Genomic DNA, 16,175 nt, shown 5'->3' with positions numbered 1-16,175 from the left:
TGCAAACAATTCATACTTTCTGTCAAAAGTTGGTCGCTGTTTCTGCTCGGTTTCGAACCGAGGACCTTTCGCGTGTTAGGCGAACGTGATAACCACTACACTACAGAAACTTCACTTTGGGTTGAGTGGTCTTTTTCCAAGACAGGTTCATCCAATAATATGCACTGCAAGCAGAGTGTCAGTCTGTGTAGATTCCACAAACAACAGGACAGAGCTAATTCATCATGGTAGTCTGACTTGAGGTCCTTAGTATGATTGCCTCCAAATAGCTTGAAATTATAGCCTTTGTAGCATGGAAATCCACTAACCTGAGAGCCATTTCAGCACATATAGTAAAAATTACTCAAGATGTTTCCACCCAGTTTCGAACTGGGGAACTTTCGCGTGTGAGGCGAACGTGATAACCACTACACTATGGAAACCTGTCTGGAGGTAGCATAAGGAAGTCTTGCGAATCACGAATTTTAAAAAACGTATAATGTAAAAGAGAGCTAAATACTCTTAGCGTCGCAAACAATCTATACTTTCTGTCAAAAGCTGACCGCTGCTTCTGCTCGGTTTCGAACCGAGGACCTTTCGCGTGTTAGGCGAACGTGATAACCACTACACTACAGAAACCTCATGGTGAGCTTAATTGCCTTTTTCCAAGACAGGTTCATCCCATAATCTGCCCTGCAATCAGAGTGTTGGTCTGTGTAAATTCCACAAGCAACAGGAAAGTGCTCATTGGGCTTGGTAGTCTGTCTTGAGATCCTTAGCACGATTGCCTTCAACTAGCTTGAAATTGGAGCCTTTGTAGTGTGGAAATGCGCTTGCCGGAGATCCATTTCAGCATGTTTAGTTAAAAAACACTCAATTTGTTTCTGCCCAGTTTCGAACTGGGGACCTTTCGCGTGTAAAGCGAACGTGATAACCACTACACTACAGAAACCTGACAGTGAGTTTAGTGGCCTTTTTCCAAGACAGGTTCATCCCATAATCTGCACCGCAAGCAGAGTGTCAGTCTGTGTAGATTCCACAAACAACAGAACAGAGATAATTCACCATTGGAGTCTGGCTTGAGATCCTTAGTATGATTGCCTTCAAATAGCTTTTAGCCTTTGTAGCTGGATATCCACTTACCTTAGAGCCATTTCAGCACATATAGTAAAAATTGCTCAAGTTGTTTCCACCCAGTTTCGAACTGGGGACCTTTCGCGTGTGAGGCGAACGTGATAACCACTACACTATGGAAACCTGTCTTCAGGAAGCAGAAGAAAATCTTCAGACTCACAAATTAAAATGTGTATAATGTAAAAGGGAGATAGATACTCTTGGCGTTGCAAACAATTCATACTTTCTGTCAAAAGTTGGTCGCTGTTTCTGCTCGGTTTCGAACCGAGGACCTTTCGCGTGTTAGGCGAACGTGATAACCACTACACTACAGAAACTTCACTTTGGGTTGAGTGGTCTTTTTCCAAGACAGGTTCATCCAATAATATGCACTGCAAGCAGAGTGTCAGTCTGTGTAGATTCCACAAACAACAGGACAGAGCTATTTCATCATGGTAGTCTGACTTGAGGTCCTTAGTATGATTGCCTCCAAATAGCTTGAAATTATAGCCTTTGTAGCATGGAAATCCACTAACCTGAGAGCCATTTCAGCACATATAGTAAAAATTACTCAAGATGTTTCCACCCAGTTTCGAACTGGGGACCTTTCGCGTGTGAGGCGAACGTGATAACCACTACACTATGGAAACCTGTCTTGAGGTAGCATAAGGAAGTCTTGCGAATCACGAATTTTAAAAAACGTATAATGTAAAAGAGAGCTAAATACTCTTAGCGTCGCAAACAATCTATACTTTCTGTCAAAAGCTGACCGCTGTTTCTGCTCGGTTTCGAACCGAGGACCTTTCGCGTGTTAGGCGAACGTGATAACCACTACACTACAGAAACCTCATGGTGAGCTTAATTGCCTTTTTCCAAGACAGGTTCATCCCATAATCTGCCCTGCAATCAGAGTGTTGGTCTGTGTAAATTCCACAAGCAACAGGAAAGTGCTCATTGGGCTTGGTAGTCTGTCTTGAGATCCTTAGCACGATTGCCTTCAACTAGCTTGAAATTGGAGCCTTTGTAGTGTGGAAATGCGCTTGCCGGAGATCCATTTCAGCATGTTTAGTTAAAAAACACTCAATTTGTTTCTGCCCAGTTTCGAACTGGGGACCTTTCGCGTGTAAAGCGAACGTGATAACCACTACACTACAGAAACCTGACAGTGAGTTTAGTGGCCTTTTTCCAAGACAGGTTCATCCAATAAACTGCACCGCAAGCAGAGTGTCAGTCTGTGTAGATTCCACAAACAACAGAACAGAGATAATTCACCATTGGAGTCTGGCTTGAGATCCTTAGTATGATTGCCTTCAAATAGCTTTTAGCCTTTGTAGCTGGATATCCACTTACCTTAGAGCCATTTCAGCACATATAGTAAAAATTGCTCAAGTTGTTTCCACCCAGTTTCGAACTGGGGACCTTTCGCGTGTGAGGCGAACGTGATAACCACTACACTATGGAAACCTGTCTTCAGGAAGCAGAAGAAAATCTTCAGACTCACAAATTAAAATGTGTATAATGTAAAAGGGAGATAGATACTCTTGGCGTTGCAAACAATTCATACTTTCTGTCAAAAGTTGGTCGCTGTTTCTGCTCGGTTTCGAACCGAGGACCTTTCGCGTGTTAGGCGAACGTGATAACCACTACACTACAGAAACTTCACTTTGGGTTGAGTGGTCTTTTTCCAAGACAGGTTCATCCAATAATATGCACTGCAAGCAGAGTGTCAGTCTGTGTAGATTCCACAAACAACAGGACAGAGCTATTTCATCATGGTAGTCTGACTTGAGGTCCTTAGTATGATTGCCTCCAAATAGCTTGAAATTATAGCCTTTGTAGCATGGAAATCCACTAACCTGAGAGCCATTTCAGCACATATAGTAAAAATTACTCAAGATGTTTCCACCCAGTTTCGAACTGGGGACCTTTCGCGTGTGAGGCGAACGTGATAACCACTACACTATGGAAACCTGTCTTGAGGTAGCATAAGGAAGTCTTGCGAATCACGAATTTTAAAAAACGTATAATGTAAAAGAGAGCTAAATACTCTTAGCGTCGCAAACAATCTATACTTTCTGTCAAAAGCTGACCGCTGTTTCTGCTCGGTTTCGAACCGAGGACCTTTCGCGTGTTAGGCGAACGTGATAACCACTACACTACAGAAACCTCATGGTGAGCTTAATTGCCTTTTTCCAAGACAGGTTCATCCCATAATCTGCCCTGCAATCAGAGTGTTGGTCTGTGTAAATTCCACAAGCAACAGGAAAGTGCTCATTGGGCTTGGTAGTCTGTCTTGAGATCCTTAGCACGATTGCCTTCAACTAGCTTGAAATTGGAGCCTTTGTAGTGTGGAAATGCGCTTGCCGGAGATCCATTTCAGCATGTTTAGTTAAAAAACACTCAATTTGTTTCTGCCCAGTTTCGAACTGGGGACCTTTCGCGTGTAAAGCGAACGTGATAACCACTACACTACAGAAACCTGACAGTGAGTTTAGTGGCCTTTTTCCAAGACAGGTTCATCCAATAAACTGCACCGCAAGCAGAGTGTCAGTCTGTGTAGATTCCACAAACAACAGAACAGAGATAATTCACCATTGGAGTCTGGCTTGAGATCCTTAGTATGATTGCCTTCAAATAGCTTTTAGCCTTTGTAGCTGGATATCCACTTACCTTAGAGCCATTTCAGCACATATAGTAAAAATTGCTCAAGTTGTTTCCACCCAGTTTCGAACTGGGGACCTTTCGCGTGTGAGGCGAACGTGATAACCACTACACTATGGAAACCTGTCTTCAGGAAGCAGAAGAAAATCTTCAGACTCACAAATTAAAATGTGTATAATGTAAAAGGGAGATAGATACTCTTGGCGTTGCAAACAATTCATACTTTCTGTCAAAAGTTGGTCGCTGTTTCTGCTCGGTTTCGAACCGAGGACCTTTCGCGTGTTAGGCGAACGTGATAACCACTACACTACAGAAACTTCACTTTGGGTTGAGTGGTCTTTTTCCAAGACAGGTTCATCCAATAATATGCACTGCAAGCAGAGTGTCAGTCTGTGTAGATTCCACAAACAACAGGACAGAGCTAATTCATCATGGTAGTCTGACTTGAGGTCCTTAGTATGATTGCCTCCAAATAGCTTGAAATTACAGCCTTTGTAGCATGGAAATCCACTAACCTGAGAGCCATTTCAGCACATATAGTAAAAATTACTCAAGATGTTTCCACCCAGTTTCGAACTGGGGACCTTTCGCGTGTGAGGCGAACGTGATAACCATTACACTATGGAAACCTGTCTTGAGGTAGCATAAGGAAGTCTTGCGAATCACGAATTTTAAAAAACGTATAATGTAAAAGAGAGCTAAATACTCTTAGCGTCGCAAACAATCTATACTTTCTGTCAAAAGCTGACCGCTGTTTCTGCTCGGTTTCGAACCGAGGACCTTTCGCGTGTTAGGCGAACGTGATAACCACTACACTACAGAAACCTCATGGTGAGCTTAATTGCCTTTTTCCAAGACAGGTTCATCCCATAATCTGCCCTGCAATCAGAGTGTTGGTCTGTGTAAATTCCACAAGCAACAGGAAAGTGCTCATTGGGCTTGGTAGTCTGTCTTGAGATCCTTAGCACGATTGCCTTCAACTAGCTTGAAATTGGAGCCTTTGTAGTGTGGAAATGCGCTTGCCGGAGATCCATTTCAGCATGTTTAGTTAAAAAACACTCAATTTGTTTCTGCCCAGTTTCGAACTGGGGACCTTTCGCGTGTAAAGCGAACGTGATAACCACTACACTACAGAAACCTGACAGTGAGTTTAGTGGCCTTTTTCCAAGACAGGTTCATCCCATAATCTGCACCGCAAGCAGAGTGTCAGTCTGTGTAGATTCCACAAACAACAGAACAGAGATAATTCACCATTGGAGTCTGGCTTGAGATCCTTAGTATGATTGCCTTCAAATAGCTTTTAGCCTTTGTAGCTGGATATCCACTTACCTTAGAGCCATTTCAGCACATATAGTAAAAATTGCTCAAGTTGTTTCCACCCAGTTTCGAACTGGGGACCTTTCGCGTGTGAGGCGAACGTGATAACCACTACACTATGGAAACCTGTCTTCAGGAAGCAGAAGAAAATCTTCAGACTCACAAATTAAAATGTGTATAATGTAAAAGGGAGATAGATACTCTTGGTGTTGCAAACAATTCATACTTTCTGTCAAAAGTTGGTCGCTGTTTCTGCTCGGTTTCGAACCGAGGACCTTTCGCGTGTTAGGCGAACGTGATAACCACTACACTACAGAAACTTCACTTTGGGTTGAGTGGTCTTTTTCCAAGACAGGTTCATCCAATAATATGCACTGCAAGCAGAGTGTCAGTCTGTGTAGATTCCACAAACAACAGGACAGAGCTAATTCATCATGGTAGTCTGACTTGAGGTCCTTAGTATGATTGCCTCCAAATAGCTTGAAATTACAGCCTTTGTAGCATGGAAATCCACTAACCTGAGAGCCATTTCAGCACATATAGTAAAAATTACTCAAGATGTTTCCACCCAGTTTCGAACTGGGGAACTTTCGCGTGTGAGGCGAACGTGATAACCACTACACTATGGAAACCTGTCTGGAGGTAGCATAAGGAAGTCTTGCGAATCACGAATTTTAAAAAACGTATAATGTAAAAGAGAGCTAAATACTCTTAGCGTCGCAAACAATCTATACTTTCTGTCAAAAGCTGACCGCTGTTTCTGCTCGGTTTCGAACCGAGGACCTTTCGCGTGTTAGGCGAACGTGATAACCACTACACTACAGAAACCTCATGGTGAGCTTAATTGCCTTTTTCCAAGACAGGTTCATCCCATAATCTGCCCTGCAATCAGAGTGTTGGTCTGTGTAAATTCCACAAGCAACAGGAAAGTGCTCATTGGGCTTGGTAGTCTGTCTTGAGATCCTTAGCACGATTGCCTTCAACTAGCTTGAAATTGGAGCCTTTGTAGTGTGGAAATGCGCTTGCCGGAGATCCATTTCAGCATGTTTAGTTAAAAAACACTCAATTTGTTTCTGCCCAGTTTCGAACTGGTGACCTTTCGCGTGTAAAGCGAACGTGATAACCACTACACTACAGAAACCTCACAGTGAGTTTAGTGGCCTTTTTCCAAGACAGGTTCATCCCATAATCTGCACCGCAAGCAGAGTGTCAGTCTGTGTAGATTCCACAAACAACAGAACAGAGATAATTCACCATTGGAGTCTGGCTTGAGATCCTTAGTATGATTGCCTTCAAATAGCTTTTAGCCTTTGTAGCTGGATATCCACTTACCTTAGAGCCATTTCAGCACATATAGTAAAAATTGCTCAAGTTGTTTCCACCCAGTTTCGAACTGGGGACCTTTCGCGTGTGAGGCGAACGTGATAACCACTACACTATGGAAACCTGTCTTCAGGAAGCAGAAGAAAATCTTCAGACTCACAAATTAAAATGTGTATAATGTAAAAGGGAGATAGATACTCTTGGCGTTGCAAACAATTCATACTTTCTGTCAAAAGTTGGTCGCTGTTTCTGCTCGGTTTCGAACCGAGGACCTTTCGCGTGTTAGGCGAACGTGATAACCACTACACTACAGAAACTTCACTTTGGGTTGAGTGGTCTTTTTCCAAGACAGGTTCATCCAATAATATGCACTGCAAGCAGAGTGTCAGTCTGTGTAGATTCCACAAACAACAGGACAGAGCTAATTCATCATGGTAGTCTGACTTGAGGTCCTTAGTATGATTGCCTCCAAATAGCTTGAAATTACAGCCTTTGTAGCATGGAAATCCACTAACCTGAGAGCCATTTCAGCACATATAGTAAAAATTACTCAAGATGTTTCCACCCAGTTTCGAATTGGGGACCTTTCGCGTGTGAGGCGAACGTGATAACCACTACACTATGGAAACCTGTCTGGAGGTAGCATAAGGAAGTCTTGCGAATCACGAATTTTAAAAAACGTATAATGTAAAAGAGAGCTAAATACTCTTAGCGTCGCAAACAATCTATACTTTCTGTCAAAAGCTGACCGCTGTTTCTGCTCGGTTTCGAACCGAGGACCTTTCGCGTGTTAGGCGAACGTGATAACCACTACACTACAGAAACCTCATGGTGAGCTTAATTGCCTTTTTCCAAGACAGGTTCATCCCATAATCTGCCCTGCAATCAGAGTGTTGGTCTGTGTAAATTCCACAAGCAACAGGAAAGTGCTCATTGGGCTTGGTAGTCTGTCTTGAGATCCTTAGCACGATTGCCTTCAACTAGCTTGAAATTGGAGCCTTTGTAGTGTGGAAATGCGCTTGCCGGAGATCCATTTCAGCATGTTTAGTTAAAAAACACTCAATTTGTTTCTGCCCAGTTTCGAACTGGGGACCTTTCGCGTGTAAAGCGAACGTGATAACCACTACACTACAGAAACCTCACAGTGAGTTTAGTGGCCTTTTTCCAAGACAGGTTCATCCCATAATCTGCACCGCAAGCAGAGTGTCAGTCTGTGTAGATTCCACAAACAACAGAACAGAGATAATTCACCATTGGAGTCTGGCTTGAGATCCTTAGTATGATTGCCTTCAAATAGCTTTTAGCCTTTGTAGCTGGATATCCACTTACCTTAGAGCCATTTCAGCACATATAGTAAAAATTGCTCAAGTTGTTTCCACCCAGTTTCGAACTGGGGACCTTTCGCGTGTGAGGCGACCGTGATAACCACTACACTATGGAAACCTGTCTTCAGGAAGCAGAAGAAAATCTTCAGACTCACAAATTAAAATGTGTATAATGTAAAAGGGAGATAGATACTCTTGGCGTTGCAAACAATTCATACTTTCTGTCAAAAGTTGGTCGCTGTTTCTGCTCGGTTTCGAACCGAGGACCTTTCGCGTGTTAGGCGAACGTGATAACCACTACACTACAGAAACTTCACTTTGGGTTGAGTGGTCTTTTTCCAAGACAGGTTCATCCAATAATATGCACTGCAAGCAGAGTGTCAGTCTGTGTAGATTCCACAAACAACAGGACAGAGCTAATTCATCATGGTAGTCTGACTTGAGGTCCTTAGTATGATTGCCTCCAAATAGCTTGAAATTACAGCCTTTGTAGCATGGAAATCCACTAACCTGAGAGCCATTTCAGCACATATAGTAAAAATTACTCAAGATGTTTCCACCCAGTTTCGAACTGGGGACCTTTCGCGTGTGAGGCGAACGTGATAACCACTACACTATGGAAACCTGTCTGGAGGTAGCATAAGGAAGTCTTGCGAATCACGAATTTTAAAAAACGTATAATGTAAAAGAGAGCTAAATACTCTTAGCGTCGCAAACAATCTATACTTTCTGTCAAAAGCTGACCGCTGTTTCTGCTCGGTTTCGAACCGAGGACCTTTCGCGTGTTAGGCGAACGTGATAACCACTACACTACAGAAACCTCATGGTGAGCTTAATTGCCTTTTTCCAAGACAGGTTCATCCCATAATCTGCCCTGCAATCAGAGTGTTGGTCTGTGTAAATTCCACAAGCAACAGGAAAGTGCTCATTGGGCTTGGTAGTCTGTCTTGAGATCCTTAGCACGATTGCCTTCAACTAGCTTGAAATTGGAGCCTTTGTAGTGTGGAAATGCGCTTGCCGGAGATCCATTTCAGCATGTTTAGTTAAAAAACACTCAATTTGTTTCTGCCCAGTTTCGAACTGGGGACCTTTCGCGTGTAAAGCGAACGTGATAACCACTACACTACAGAAACCTCACAGTGAGTTTAGTGGCCTTTTTCCAAGACAGGTTCATCCCATAATCTGCACCGCAAGCAGAGTGTCAGTCTGTGTAGATTCCACAAACAACAGAACAGAGATAATTCACCATTGGAGTCTGGCTTGAGATCCTTAGTATGATTGCCTTCAAATAGCTTTTAGCCTTTGTAGCTGGATATCCACTTACCTTAGAGCCATTTCAGCACATATAGTAAAAATTGCTCAAGTTGTTTCCACCCAGTTTCGAACTGGGGACCTTTCGCGTGTGAGGCGAACGTGATAACCACTACACTATGGAAACCTGTCTTCAGGAAGCAGAAGAAAATCTTCAGACTCACAAATTAAAATGTGTATAATGTAAAAGGGAGATAGATACTCTTGGCGTTGCAAACAATTCATATTTTCTGTCAAAAGTTGGTCGCTGTTTCTGCTCGGTTTCGAACCGAGGATCTTTCGCGTGTTAGGCGAACGTGATAACCACTACACTACAGAAACTTCACTTTGGGTTGAGTGGTCTTTTTCCAAGACAGGTTCATCCAATAATATGCACTGCAAGCAGAGTGTCAGTCTGTGTAGATTCCACAAACAACAGGACAGAGCTAATTCATCATGGTAGTCTGACTTGAGGTCCTTAGTATGATTGCCTCCAAATAGCTTGAAATTACAGCCTTTGTAGCATGGAAATCCACTAACCTGAGAGCCATTTCAGCACATATAGTAAAAATTACTCAAGATGTTTCCACCCAGTTTCGAACTGGGGACCTTTCGCGTGTGAGGCGAACGTGATAACCACTACACTATGGAAACCTGTCTTGAGGTAGCATAAGGAAGTCTTGCGAATCACGAATTTTAAAAAACGTATACTGTAAAAGAGAGCTAAATACTCTTAGCGTCGCAAACAATCTATACTTTCTGTCAAAAGCTGACCGCTGTTTCTGCTCGGTTTCGAACCGAGGACCTTTCGCGTGTTAGGCGAACGTGATAACCACTACACTACAGAAACCTCATGGTGAGCTTAATTGCCTTTTTCCATAATTGCCTTCATCCCATAATCTGCCCTGCAATCAGAGTGTTGGTCTGTGTAAATTCCACAAGCAACAGGAAAGTGCTCATTGGGCTTGGTAGTCTGTCTTGAGATCCTTAGCACGATTGCCTTCAACTAGCTTGAAATTGGAGCCTTTGTAGTGTGAAAATGCGCTTGCCGGAGATCCATTTCAGCATGTTTAGTTCAAAAACACTCAATTTGTTTCTGCCCAGTTTCGAACTGGGGACCTTTCGCGTGTAAAGCGAACGTGATAACCACTACACTACAGAAACCTCACAGTGAGTTTAGTGGCCTTTTTCCAAGACAGGTTCATCCCATAATCTGCACCGCAAGCAGAGTGTCAGTCTGTGTAGATTCCACAAACAACAGAACAGAGATAATTCACCATTGGAGTCTGGCTTGAGATCCTTAGTATGATTGCCTTCAAATAGCTTTTAGCCTTTGTAGCTGGATATCCACTTACCTTAGAGCCATTTCAGCACATATAGTAAAAATTGCTCAAGTTGTTTCCACCCAGTTTCGAACTGGGGACCTTTCGCGTGTGAGGCGAACGTGATAACCACTACACTATGGAAACCTGTCTTCAGGAAGCAGAAGAAAATCTTCAGACTCACAAATTAAAATGTGTATAATGTAAAAGGGAGATAGATACTCTTGGCGTTGCAAACAATTCATACTTTCTGTCAAAAGTTGGTCGCTGTTTCTGCTCGGTTTCGAACCGAGGACCTTTCGCGTGTTAGGCGAACGTGATAACCACTACACTACAGAAACTTCACTTTGGGTTGAGTGGTCTTTTTCCAAGACAGGTTCATCCAATAATATGCACTGCAAGCAGAGTGTCAGTCTGTGTAGATTCCACAAACAACAGGACAGAGCTATTTCATCATGGTAGTCTGACTTGAGGTCCTTAGTATGATTGCCTCCAAATAGCTTGAAATTATAGCCTTTGTAGCATGGAAATCCACTAACCTGAGAGCCATTTCAGCACATATAGTAAAAATTACTCAAGATGTTTCCACCCAGTTTCGAACTGGGGACCTTTCGCGTGTGAGGCGAACGTGATAACCACTACACTATGGAAACCTGTCTTGAGGTAGCATAAGGAAGTCTTGCGAATCACGAATTTTAAAAAACGTATAATGTAAAAGAGAGCTAAATACTCTTAGCGTCGCAAACAATCTATACTTTCTGTCAAAAGCTGACCGCTGTTTCTGCTCGGTTTCGAACCGAGGACCTTTCGCGTGTTAGGCGAACGTGATAACCACTACACTACAGAAACCTCATGGTGAGCTTAATTGCCTTTTTCCAAGACAGGTTCATCCCATAATCTGCCCTGCAATCAGAGTGTTGGTCTGTGTAAATTCCACAAGCAACAGGAAAGTGCTCATTGGGCTTGGTAGTCTGTCTTGAGATCCTTAGCACGATTGCCTTCAACTAGCTTGAAATTGGAGCCTTTGTAGTGTGGAAATGCGCTTGCCGGAGATCCATTTCAGCATGTTTAGTTAAAAAACACTCAATTTGTTTCTGCCCAGTTTCGAACTGGGGACCTTTCGCGTGTAAAGCGAACGTGATAACCACTACACTACAGAAACCTCACAGTGAGTTTAGTGGCCTTTTTCCAAGACAGGTTCATCCCATAATCTGCACCGCAAGCAGAGTGTCAGTCTGTGTAGATTCCACAAACAACAGAACAGAGATAATTCACCATTGGAGTCTGGCTTGAGATCCTTAGTATGATTGCCTTCAAATAGCTTTTAGCCTTTGTAGCTGGATATCCACTTACCTTAGAGCCATTTCAGCACATATAGTAAAAATTGCTCAAGTTGTTTCCACCCAGTTTCGAACTGGGGACCTTTCGCGTGTGAGGCGAATGTGATAACCACTACACTATGGAAACCTGTCTTCAGGAAGCAGAAGAAAATCTTCAGACTCACAAATTAAAATGTGTATAACGTAAAAGGGAGATAGATACTCTTGGCGTTGCAAACAATTCATACTTTCTGTCAAAAGTTGGTCGCTGTTTCTGCTCGGTTTCGAACCGAGGACCTTTCGCGTGTTAGGCGAACGTGATAACCACTACACTACAGAAACTTCACTTTGGGTTGAGTGGTCTTTTTCCAAGACAGGTTCATCCAATAATATGCACTGCAAGCAGAGTGTTGGTCTGTGTAGATTCCACAAACAACAGGACAGAGCTAATTCATCATGGCAGTCTGACTTGAGGTCCTTTGTATGATTGCCTCCAAATAGCTTGAAATTACAGCCTTTGTAGCATGGAAATCCACTAACCTGAGAGCCATTTCAGCACATATAGTAAAAATTACTCAAGATGTTTCCACCCAGTTTCGAACTGGGGACCTTTCGCGTGTGAGGCGAACGTGATAACCACTACACTATGGAAACCTGTCTTGAGGTAGCATAAGGAAGTCTTGCGAATCACGAATTTTAAAAAACGTATAATGTAAAAGAGAGCTAAATACTCTTAGCGTCGCAAACAATCTATACTTTCTGTCAAAAGCTGACCGCTGTTTCTGCTCGGTTTCGAACCGAGGACCTTTCGCGTGTTAGGCGAACGTGATAACCACTACACTACAGAAACCTCATGGTGAGCTTAATTGCCTTTTTCCAAGACAGGTTCATCCCATAATCTGCCCTGCAATCAGAGTGTTGGTCTGTGTAAATTCCACAAGCAACAGGAAAGTGCTCATTGGGCTTGGTAGTCTGTCTTGAGATCCTTAGCACGATTGCCTTCAACTAGCTTGAAATTGGAGCCTTTGTAGTGTGGAAATGCGCTTGCCGGAGATCCATTTCAGCATGTTTAGTTAAAAAACACTCAATTTGTTTCTGCCCAGTTTTGAACTGGGGACCTTTCGCGTGTAAAGCGAACGTGATAACCACTACACTAGAGAAACCTCACAGTGAGTTTAGTGGCCTTTTTCCAAGACAGGTTCATCCCATAATCTGCACCGCAAGCAGAGTGTCAGTCTGTGTAGATTCCACAAACAACAGAACAGAGATAATTCACCAATGGAGTCTGGCTTGAGATCCTTAGTATGATTGCCTTCAAATAGCTTTTAGCCTTTGTAGCTGGATATCCACTTACCTTAGAGCCATTTCAGCACATATAGTAAAAATTGCTCAAGTTGTTTCCACCCAGTTTCGAACTGGGGACCTTTCGCGTGTGAGGCGAACGTGATAACCACTACACTATGGAAACCTGTCTTCAGGAAGCAGAAGAAAATCTTCAGACTCACAAATTAAAATGTGTATAATGTAAAAGGGAGATAGATACTCTTGGCGTTGCAAACAATTCATACTTTCTGTCAAAAGTTGGTCGCTGTTTCTGCTCGGTTTCGAACCGAGGACCTTTCGCGTGTTAGGCGAACGTGATAACCACTACACTACAGAAACTTCACTTTGGGTTGAGTGGTCTTTTTCCAACACAGGTTCATCCAATAATATGCACTGCAAGCAGAGTGTCAGTCTGTGTAGATTCCACAAACAACAGGACAGAGCTAATTCATCATGGTAGTCTGACTTGAGGTCCTTAGTATGATTGCCTCCAAATAGCTTGAAATTACAGCCTTTGTAGCATGGAAATCCACTAACCTGAGAGCCATTTCAGCACATATAGTAAAAATTACTCAAGATGTTTCCACCCAGTTTCGAACTGGGGACCTTTCGCGTGTGAGGCGAACGTGATAACCACTACACTATGGAAACCTGTCTTGAGGTAGCATAAGGAAGTCTTGCGAATCACGAATTTTAAAAAACGTATAATGTAAAAGAGAGCTAAATACTCTTAGCGTCGCAAACAATCTATACTTTCTGTCAAAAGCTGACCGCTGTTTCTGCTCGGTTTCGAACCGAGGACCTTTCGCGTGTTAGGCGAACGTGATAACCACTACACTACAGAAACCTCATGGTGAGCTTAACTGCCTTTTTCCAAGACAGGTTCATCCCATAATCTGCCCTGCAATCAGAGTGTTGGTCTGTGTAAATTCCACAAGCAACAGGAAAGTGCTCATTGGGCTTGGTAGTCTGTCTTGAGATCCTTAGCACGATTGCCTTCAACTAGCTTGAAATTGGAGCCTTTGTAGTGTGGAAATGCGCTTGCCGGAGATCCATTTCAGCATGTTTAGTTAAAAAACACTCAATTTGTTTCTGCCCAGTTTCGAACTGGGGACCTTTCGCGTGTAAAGCGAACGTGATAACCACTACACTACAGAAACCTCACAGTGAGTTTAGTGGCCTTTTTCCAAGACAGGTTCATCCCATAATCTGCACCGCAAGCAGAGTGTCAGTCTGTGTAGATTCCACAAACAACAGAACAGAGATAATTCACCATTGGAGTCTGGCTTGAGATCCTTAGTATGATTGCCTTCAAATAGCTTTTAGCCTTTGTAGCTGGATATCCACTTACCTTAGAGCCATTTCAGCACATATAGTAAAAATTGCTCAAGTTGTTTCCACCCAGTTTCGAACTGGGGACCTTTCGCGTGTGAGGCGAACGTGATAACCACTACACTATGGAAACCTGTCTTCAGGAAGCAGAAGAAAATCTTCAGACTCACAAATTAAAATGTGTATAATGTAAAAGGGAGATAGATACTCTTGGCGTTGCAAACAATTCATACTTTCTGTCAAAAGTTGGTCGCTGTTTCTGCTCAGTTTCGAACCGAGGACCTTTCGCGTGTTAGGCGAACGTGATAACCACTACACTACAGAAACCTCATGGTGAGCTTAATTGCCTTTTTCCAAGACAGGTTCATCCCATAATCTGCCCTGCAATCAGAGTGTTGGTCTGTGTAAATTCCACAAGCAACAGGAAAGTGCTCATTGGGCTCTGTAGTCTGTCTTGAGATCCTTAGCACGATTGCCTTCAACTAGCTTGAAATTGGAGCCTTTGTAGTGTGGAAATGCGCTTGCCGGAGATCCATTTCAGCATGTTTAGTTAAAAAACACTCAATTTGTTTCTGCCCAGTTTCGAACTGGGGACCTTTCGCGTGTAAAGCGAACGTGATAACCACTACACTAGAGAAACCTCACAGTGAGTTTAGTGGCCTTTTTCCAAGACAGGTTCATCCCATAATCTGCACCGCAAGCAGAGTGTCAGTCTGTGTAGATTCCACAAACAACAGAACAGAGATAATTCACCATTGGAGTCTGGCTTGAGATCCTTAGTATGATTGCCTTCAAATAGCTTTTAGCCTTTGTAGCTGGATATCCACTTACCTTAGAGCCATTTCAGCACATATAGTAAAAATTGCTCAAGTTGTTTCCACCCAGTTTCGAACTGGGGACCTTTCGCGTGTGAGGCGAACGTGATAACCACTACACTATGGAAACCTGTCTTCAGGAAGCAGAAGAAAATCTTCAGACTCACAAATTAAAATGTGTATAATGTAAAAGGGAGATAGATACTCTTGGCGTTGCAAACAATTCATACTTTCTGTCAAAAGTTGGTCGCTGTTTCTGCTCGGTTTCGAACCGAGGACCTTTCGCGTGTTAGGCGAACGTGATAACCACTACACTACAGAAACTTCACTTTGGGTTGAGTGGTCTTTTTCCAAGACAGGTTCATCCAATAATATGCACTGCAAGCAGAGTGTCAGTCTGTGTAGATTCCACAAACAACAGGACAGAGCTAATTCATCATGGCAGTCTGACTTGAGGTCCTTTGTATGATTGCCTCCAAATAGCTTGAAATTACAGCCTTTGTAGCATGGAAATCCACTAACCTGAGAGCCATTTCAGCACATATAGTAAAAATTACTCAAGATGTTTCCACCCAGTTTCGAACTGGGGACCTTTCGCGTGTGAGGCGAACGTGATAACCACTACACTATGGAAACCTGTCCTGAGGTAGCATAAGGAAGTCTTGCGAATCACGAATTTTAAAAAACGTATAATGTAAAAGAGAGCTAAATACTCTTAGCGTCGCAAACAATCTATACTTTCTGTCAAAAGCTGACCGCTGTTTCTGCTCGGTTTCGAACCGAGGACCTTTCGCGTGTTAGGCGAACGTGATAACCACTACACTACAGAAACCTCATGGTGAGCTTAATTGCCTTTTTCCAAGACAGGTTCATCCCATAATCTGCCCTGCAATCAGAGTGTTGGTCTGTGTAAATTCCACAAGCAACAGGAAAGTGCTCATTGGGCTTGGTAGTCTGTCTTGAGATCCTTAGCACGATTGCCTTCAACTAGCTTGAAATTGGAGCCTTTGTAGTGTGGAAATGCGCTTGCCGGAGATCCATTTCAGCATGTTTAGT

General features: G+C 43.0%; 52 non-coding genes across 52 annotated transcripts; all 52 read right to left on the bottom strand.

The window, feature by feature from the left end:
- Positions 1-37: 37 nt before the first annotated feature.
- Positions 38-110, bottom strand: trnav-aac (transfer RNA valine (anticodon AAC)). The gene has a single exon. It is a non-coding gene; the product is annotated as a tRNA-Val (tRNA).
- A 748-nt stretch (positions 111-858) lies between these two features.
- Positions 859-931, bottom strand: trnav-uac (transfer RNA valine (anticodon UAC)). The gene has a single exon. It is a non-coding gene; the product is annotated as a tRNA-Val (tRNA).
- A 232-nt stretch (positions 932-1,163) lies between these two features.
- On the bottom strand, positions 1,164-1,236 carry trnav-cac (transfer RNA valine (anticodon CAC)). The gene has a single exon. It is a non-coding gene; the product is annotated as a tRNA-Val (tRNA).
- Positions 1,237-1,357: 121 nt separating this feature from the next.
- On the bottom strand, positions 1,358-1,430 carry trnav-aac (transfer RNA valine (anticodon AAC)). Its single transcript has one exon. It is a non-coding gene; the product is annotated as a tRNA-Val (tRNA).
- Positions 1,431-1,669: 239 nt separating this feature from the next.
- Positions 1,670-1,742, bottom strand: trnav-cac (transfer RNA valine (anticodon CAC)). The gene has a single exon. It is a non-coding gene; the product is annotated as a tRNA-Val (tRNA).
- Positions 1,743-1,865: 123 nt separating this feature from the next.
- Positions 1,866-1,938, bottom strand: trnav-aac (transfer RNA valine (anticodon AAC)). Its single transcript has one exon. It is a non-coding gene; the product is annotated as a tRNA-Val (tRNA).
- Positions 1,939-2,178: 240 nt separating this feature from the next.
- On the bottom strand, positions 2,179-2,251 carry trnav-uac (transfer RNA valine (anticodon UAC)). Its single transcript has one exon. It is a non-coding gene; the product is annotated as a tRNA-Val (tRNA).
- Positions 2,252-2,483: 232 nt separating this feature from the next.
- trnav-cac (transfer RNA valine (anticodon CAC)) lies at positions 2,484-2,556 on the bottom strand. The gene has a single exon. It is a non-coding gene; the product is annotated as a tRNA-Val (tRNA).
- A 121-nt stretch (positions 2,557-2,677) lies between these two features.
- trnav-aac (transfer RNA valine (anticodon AAC)) lies at positions 2,678-2,750 on the bottom strand. The gene has a single exon. It is a non-coding gene; the product is annotated as a tRNA-Val (tRNA).
- A 239-nt stretch (positions 2,751-2,989) lies between these two features.
- Positions 2,990-3,062, bottom strand: trnav-cac (transfer RNA valine (anticodon CAC)). The gene has a single exon. It is a non-coding gene; the product is annotated as a tRNA-Val (tRNA).
- A 123-nt stretch (positions 3,063-3,185) lies between these two features.
- On the bottom strand, positions 3,186-3,258 carry trnav-aac (transfer RNA valine (anticodon AAC)). The gene has a single exon. It is a non-coding gene; the product is annotated as a tRNA-Val (tRNA).
- A 240-nt stretch (positions 3,259-3,498) lies between these two features.
- trnav-uac (transfer RNA valine (anticodon UAC)) lies at positions 3,499-3,571 on the bottom strand. Its single transcript has one exon. It is a non-coding gene; the product is annotated as a tRNA-Val (tRNA).
- A 232-nt stretch (positions 3,572-3,803) lies between these two features.
- trnav-cac (transfer RNA valine (anticodon CAC)) lies at positions 3,804-3,876 on the bottom strand. The gene has a single exon. It is a non-coding gene; the product is annotated as a tRNA-Val (tRNA).
- Positions 3,877-3,997: 121 nt separating this feature from the next.
- On the bottom strand, positions 3,998-4,070 carry trnav-aac (transfer RNA valine (anticodon AAC)). The gene has a single exon. It is a non-coding gene; the product is annotated as a tRNA-Val (tRNA).
- Positions 4,071-4,505: 435 nt separating this feature from the next.
- Positions 4,506-4,578, bottom strand: trnav-aac (transfer RNA valine (anticodon AAC)). Its single transcript has one exon. It is a non-coding gene; the product is annotated as a tRNA-Val (tRNA).
- Positions 4,579-4,818: 240 nt separating this feature from the next.
- trnav-uac (transfer RNA valine (anticodon UAC)) lies at positions 4,819-4,891 on the bottom strand. Its single transcript has one exon. It is a non-coding gene; the product is annotated as a tRNA-Val (tRNA).
- Positions 4,892-5,123: 232 nt separating this feature from the next.
- On the bottom strand, positions 5,124-5,196 carry trnav-cac (transfer RNA valine (anticodon CAC)). Its single transcript has one exon. It is a non-coding gene; the product is annotated as a tRNA-Val (tRNA).
- A 121-nt stretch (positions 5,197-5,317) lies between these two features.
- trnav-aac (transfer RNA valine (anticodon AAC)) lies at positions 5,318-5,390 on the bottom strand. The gene has a single exon. It is a non-coding gene; the product is annotated as a tRNA-Val (tRNA).
- Positions 5,391-5,825: 435 nt separating this feature from the next.
- trnav-aac (transfer RNA valine (anticodon AAC)) lies at positions 5,826-5,898 on the bottom strand. The gene has a single exon. It is a non-coding gene; the product is annotated as a tRNA-Val (tRNA).
- A 240-nt stretch (positions 5,899-6,138) lies between these two features.
- Positions 6,139-6,211, bottom strand: trnav-uac (transfer RNA valine (anticodon UAC)). Its single transcript has one exon. It is a non-coding gene; the product is annotated as a tRNA-Val (tRNA).
- Positions 6,212-6,443: 232 nt separating this feature from the next.
- Positions 6,444-6,516, bottom strand: trnav-cac (transfer RNA valine (anticodon CAC)). The gene has a single exon. It is a non-coding gene; the product is annotated as a tRNA-Val (tRNA).
- A 121-nt stretch (positions 6,517-6,637) lies between these two features.
- Positions 6,638-6,710, bottom strand: trnav-aac (transfer RNA valine (anticodon AAC)). Its single transcript has one exon. It is a non-coding gene; the product is annotated as a tRNA-Val (tRNA).
- Positions 6,711-7,145: 435 nt separating this feature from the next.
- trnav-aac (transfer RNA valine (anticodon AAC)) lies at positions 7,146-7,218 on the bottom strand. The gene has a single exon. It is a non-coding gene; the product is annotated as a tRNA-Val (tRNA).
- A 240-nt stretch (positions 7,219-7,458) lies between these two features.
- On the bottom strand, positions 7,459-7,531 carry trnav-uac (transfer RNA valine (anticodon UAC)). The gene has a single exon. It is a non-coding gene; the product is annotated as a tRNA-Val (tRNA).
- A 426-nt stretch (positions 7,532-7,957) lies between these two features.
- Positions 7,958-8,030, bottom strand: trnav-aac (transfer RNA valine (anticodon AAC)). Its single transcript has one exon. It is a non-coding gene; the product is annotated as a tRNA-Val (tRNA).
- Positions 8,031-8,269: 239 nt separating this feature from the next.
- On the bottom strand, positions 8,270-8,342 carry trnav-cac (transfer RNA valine (anticodon CAC)). The gene has a single exon. It is a non-coding gene; the product is annotated as a tRNA-Val (tRNA).
- A 123-nt stretch (positions 8,343-8,465) lies between these two features.
- Positions 8,466-8,538, bottom strand: trnav-aac (transfer RNA valine (anticodon AAC)). The gene has a single exon. It is a non-coding gene; the product is annotated as a tRNA-Val (tRNA).
- Positions 8,539-8,778: 240 nt separating this feature from the next.
- Positions 8,779-8,851, bottom strand: trnav-uac (transfer RNA valine (anticodon UAC)). Its single transcript has one exon. It is a non-coding gene; the product is annotated as a tRNA-Val (tRNA).
- Positions 8,852-9,083: 232 nt separating this feature from the next.
- On the bottom strand, positions 9,084-9,156 carry trnav-cac (transfer RNA valine (anticodon CAC)). Its single transcript has one exon. It is a non-coding gene; the product is annotated as a tRNA-Val (tRNA).
- A 433-nt stretch (positions 9,157-9,589) lies between these two features.
- Positions 9,590-9,662, bottom strand: trnav-cac (transfer RNA valine (anticodon CAC)). Its single transcript has one exon. It is a non-coding gene; the product is annotated as a tRNA-Val (tRNA).
- Positions 9,663-9,785: 123 nt separating this feature from the next.
- On the bottom strand, positions 9,786-9,858 carry trnav-aac (transfer RNA valine (anticodon AAC)). Its single transcript has one exon. It is a non-coding gene; the product is annotated as a tRNA-Val (tRNA).
- A 241-nt stretch (positions 9,859-10,099) lies between these two features.
- trnav-uac (transfer RNA valine (anticodon UAC)) lies at positions 10,100-10,172 on the bottom strand. The gene has a single exon. It is a non-coding gene; the product is annotated as a tRNA-Val (tRNA).
- Positions 10,173-10,404: 232 nt separating this feature from the next.
- Positions 10,405-10,477, bottom strand: trnav-cac (transfer RNA valine (anticodon CAC)). The gene has a single exon. It is a non-coding gene; the product is annotated as a tRNA-Val (tRNA).
- Positions 10,478-10,598: 121 nt separating this feature from the next.
- On the bottom strand, positions 10,599-10,671 carry trnav-aac (transfer RNA valine (anticodon AAC)). The gene has a single exon. It is a non-coding gene; the product is annotated as a tRNA-Val (tRNA).
- Positions 10,672-10,910: 239 nt separating this feature from the next.
- Positions 10,911-10,983, bottom strand: trnav-cac (transfer RNA valine (anticodon CAC)). The gene has a single exon. It is a non-coding gene; the product is annotated as a tRNA-Val (tRNA).
- Positions 10,984-11,106: 123 nt separating this feature from the next.
- trnav-aac (transfer RNA valine (anticodon AAC)) lies at positions 11,107-11,179 on the bottom strand. The gene has a single exon. It is a non-coding gene; the product is annotated as a tRNA-Val (tRNA).
- A 240-nt stretch (positions 11,180-11,419) lies between these two features.
- Positions 11,420-11,492, bottom strand: trnav-uac (transfer RNA valine (anticodon UAC)). The gene has a single exon. It is a non-coding gene; the product is annotated as a tRNA-Val (tRNA).
- A 426-nt stretch (positions 11,493-11,918) lies between these two features.
- On the bottom strand, positions 11,919-11,991 carry trnav-aac (transfer RNA valine (anticodon AAC)). The gene has a single exon. It is a non-coding gene; the product is annotated as a tRNA-Val (tRNA).
- A 239-nt stretch (positions 11,992-12,230) lies between these two features.
- On the bottom strand, positions 12,231-12,303 carry trnav-cac (transfer RNA valine (anticodon CAC)). Its single transcript has one exon. It is a non-coding gene; the product is annotated as a tRNA-Val (tRNA).
- A 123-nt stretch (positions 12,304-12,426) lies between these two features.
- On the bottom strand, positions 12,427-12,499 carry trnav-aac (transfer RNA valine (anticodon AAC)). Its single transcript has one exon. It is a non-coding gene; the product is annotated as a tRNA-Val (tRNA).
- Positions 12,500-12,739: 240 nt separating this feature from the next.
- Positions 12,740-12,812, bottom strand: trnav-uac (transfer RNA valine (anticodon UAC)). The gene has a single exon. It is a non-coding gene; the product is annotated as a tRNA-Val (tRNA).
- A 232-nt stretch (positions 12,813-13,044) lies between these two features.
- On the bottom strand, positions 13,045-13,117 carry trnav-cac (transfer RNA valine (anticodon CAC)). The gene has a single exon. It is a non-coding gene; the product is annotated as a tRNA-Val (tRNA).
- Positions 13,118-13,238: 121 nt separating this feature from the next.
- trnav-aac (transfer RNA valine (anticodon AAC)) lies at positions 13,239-13,311 on the bottom strand. Its single transcript has one exon. It is a non-coding gene; the product is annotated as a tRNA-Val (tRNA).
- Positions 13,312-13,550: 239 nt separating this feature from the next.
- On the bottom strand, positions 13,551-13,623 carry trnav-cac (transfer RNA valine (anticodon CAC)). The gene has a single exon. It is a non-coding gene; the product is annotated as a tRNA-Val (tRNA).
- A 123-nt stretch (positions 13,624-13,746) lies between these two features.
- On the bottom strand, positions 13,747-13,819 carry trnav-aac (transfer RNA valine (anticodon AAC)). The gene has a single exon. It is a non-coding gene; the product is annotated as a tRNA-Val (tRNA).
- A 240-nt stretch (positions 13,820-14,059) lies between these two features.
- trnav-uac (transfer RNA valine (anticodon UAC)) lies at positions 14,060-14,132 on the bottom strand. Its single transcript has one exon. It is a non-coding gene; the product is annotated as a tRNA-Val (tRNA).
- Positions 14,133-14,364: 232 nt separating this feature from the next.
- Positions 14,365-14,437, bottom strand: trnav-cac (transfer RNA valine (anticodon CAC)). Its single transcript has one exon. It is a non-coding gene; the product is annotated as a tRNA-Val (tRNA).
- A 434-nt stretch (positions 14,438-14,871) lies between these two features.
- trnav-uac (transfer RNA valine (anticodon UAC)) lies at positions 14,872-14,944 on the bottom strand. Its single transcript has one exon. It is a non-coding gene; the product is annotated as a tRNA-Val (tRNA).
- A 232-nt stretch (positions 14,945-15,176) lies between these two features.
- Positions 15,177-15,249, bottom strand: trnav-cac (transfer RNA valine (anticodon CAC)). Its single transcript has one exon. It is a non-coding gene; the product is annotated as a tRNA-Val (tRNA).
- A 121-nt stretch (positions 15,250-15,370) lies between these two features.
- On the bottom strand, positions 15,371-15,443 carry trnav-aac (transfer RNA valine (anticodon AAC)). Its single transcript has one exon. It is a non-coding gene; the product is annotated as a tRNA-Val (tRNA).
- A 239-nt stretch (positions 15,444-15,682) lies between these two features.
- trnav-cac (transfer RNA valine (anticodon CAC)) lies at positions 15,683-15,755 on the bottom strand. The gene has a single exon. It is a non-coding gene; the product is annotated as a tRNA-Val (tRNA).
- Positions 15,756-15,878: 123 nt separating this feature from the next.
- Positions 15,879-15,951, bottom strand: trnav-aac (transfer RNA valine (anticodon AAC)). The gene has a single exon. It is a non-coding gene; the product is annotated as a tRNA-Val (tRNA).
- Positions 15,952-16,175: the final 224 nt, after the last annotated feature.

Source organism: Pseudorasbora parva, chromosome 5, assembly GCF_024679245.1.
Source record: "Pseudorasbora parva isolate DD20220531a chromosome 5, ASM2467924v1, whole genome shotgun sequence".
Taxonomy (NCBI): Eukaryota; Metazoa; Chordata; class Actinopteri; order Cypriniformes; family Gobionidae; genus Pseudorasbora; species Pseudorasbora parva.
Note: the sequence above shows the minus strand (reverse complement) of the source record. Positions and strands in the feature narration are given on the sequence as shown.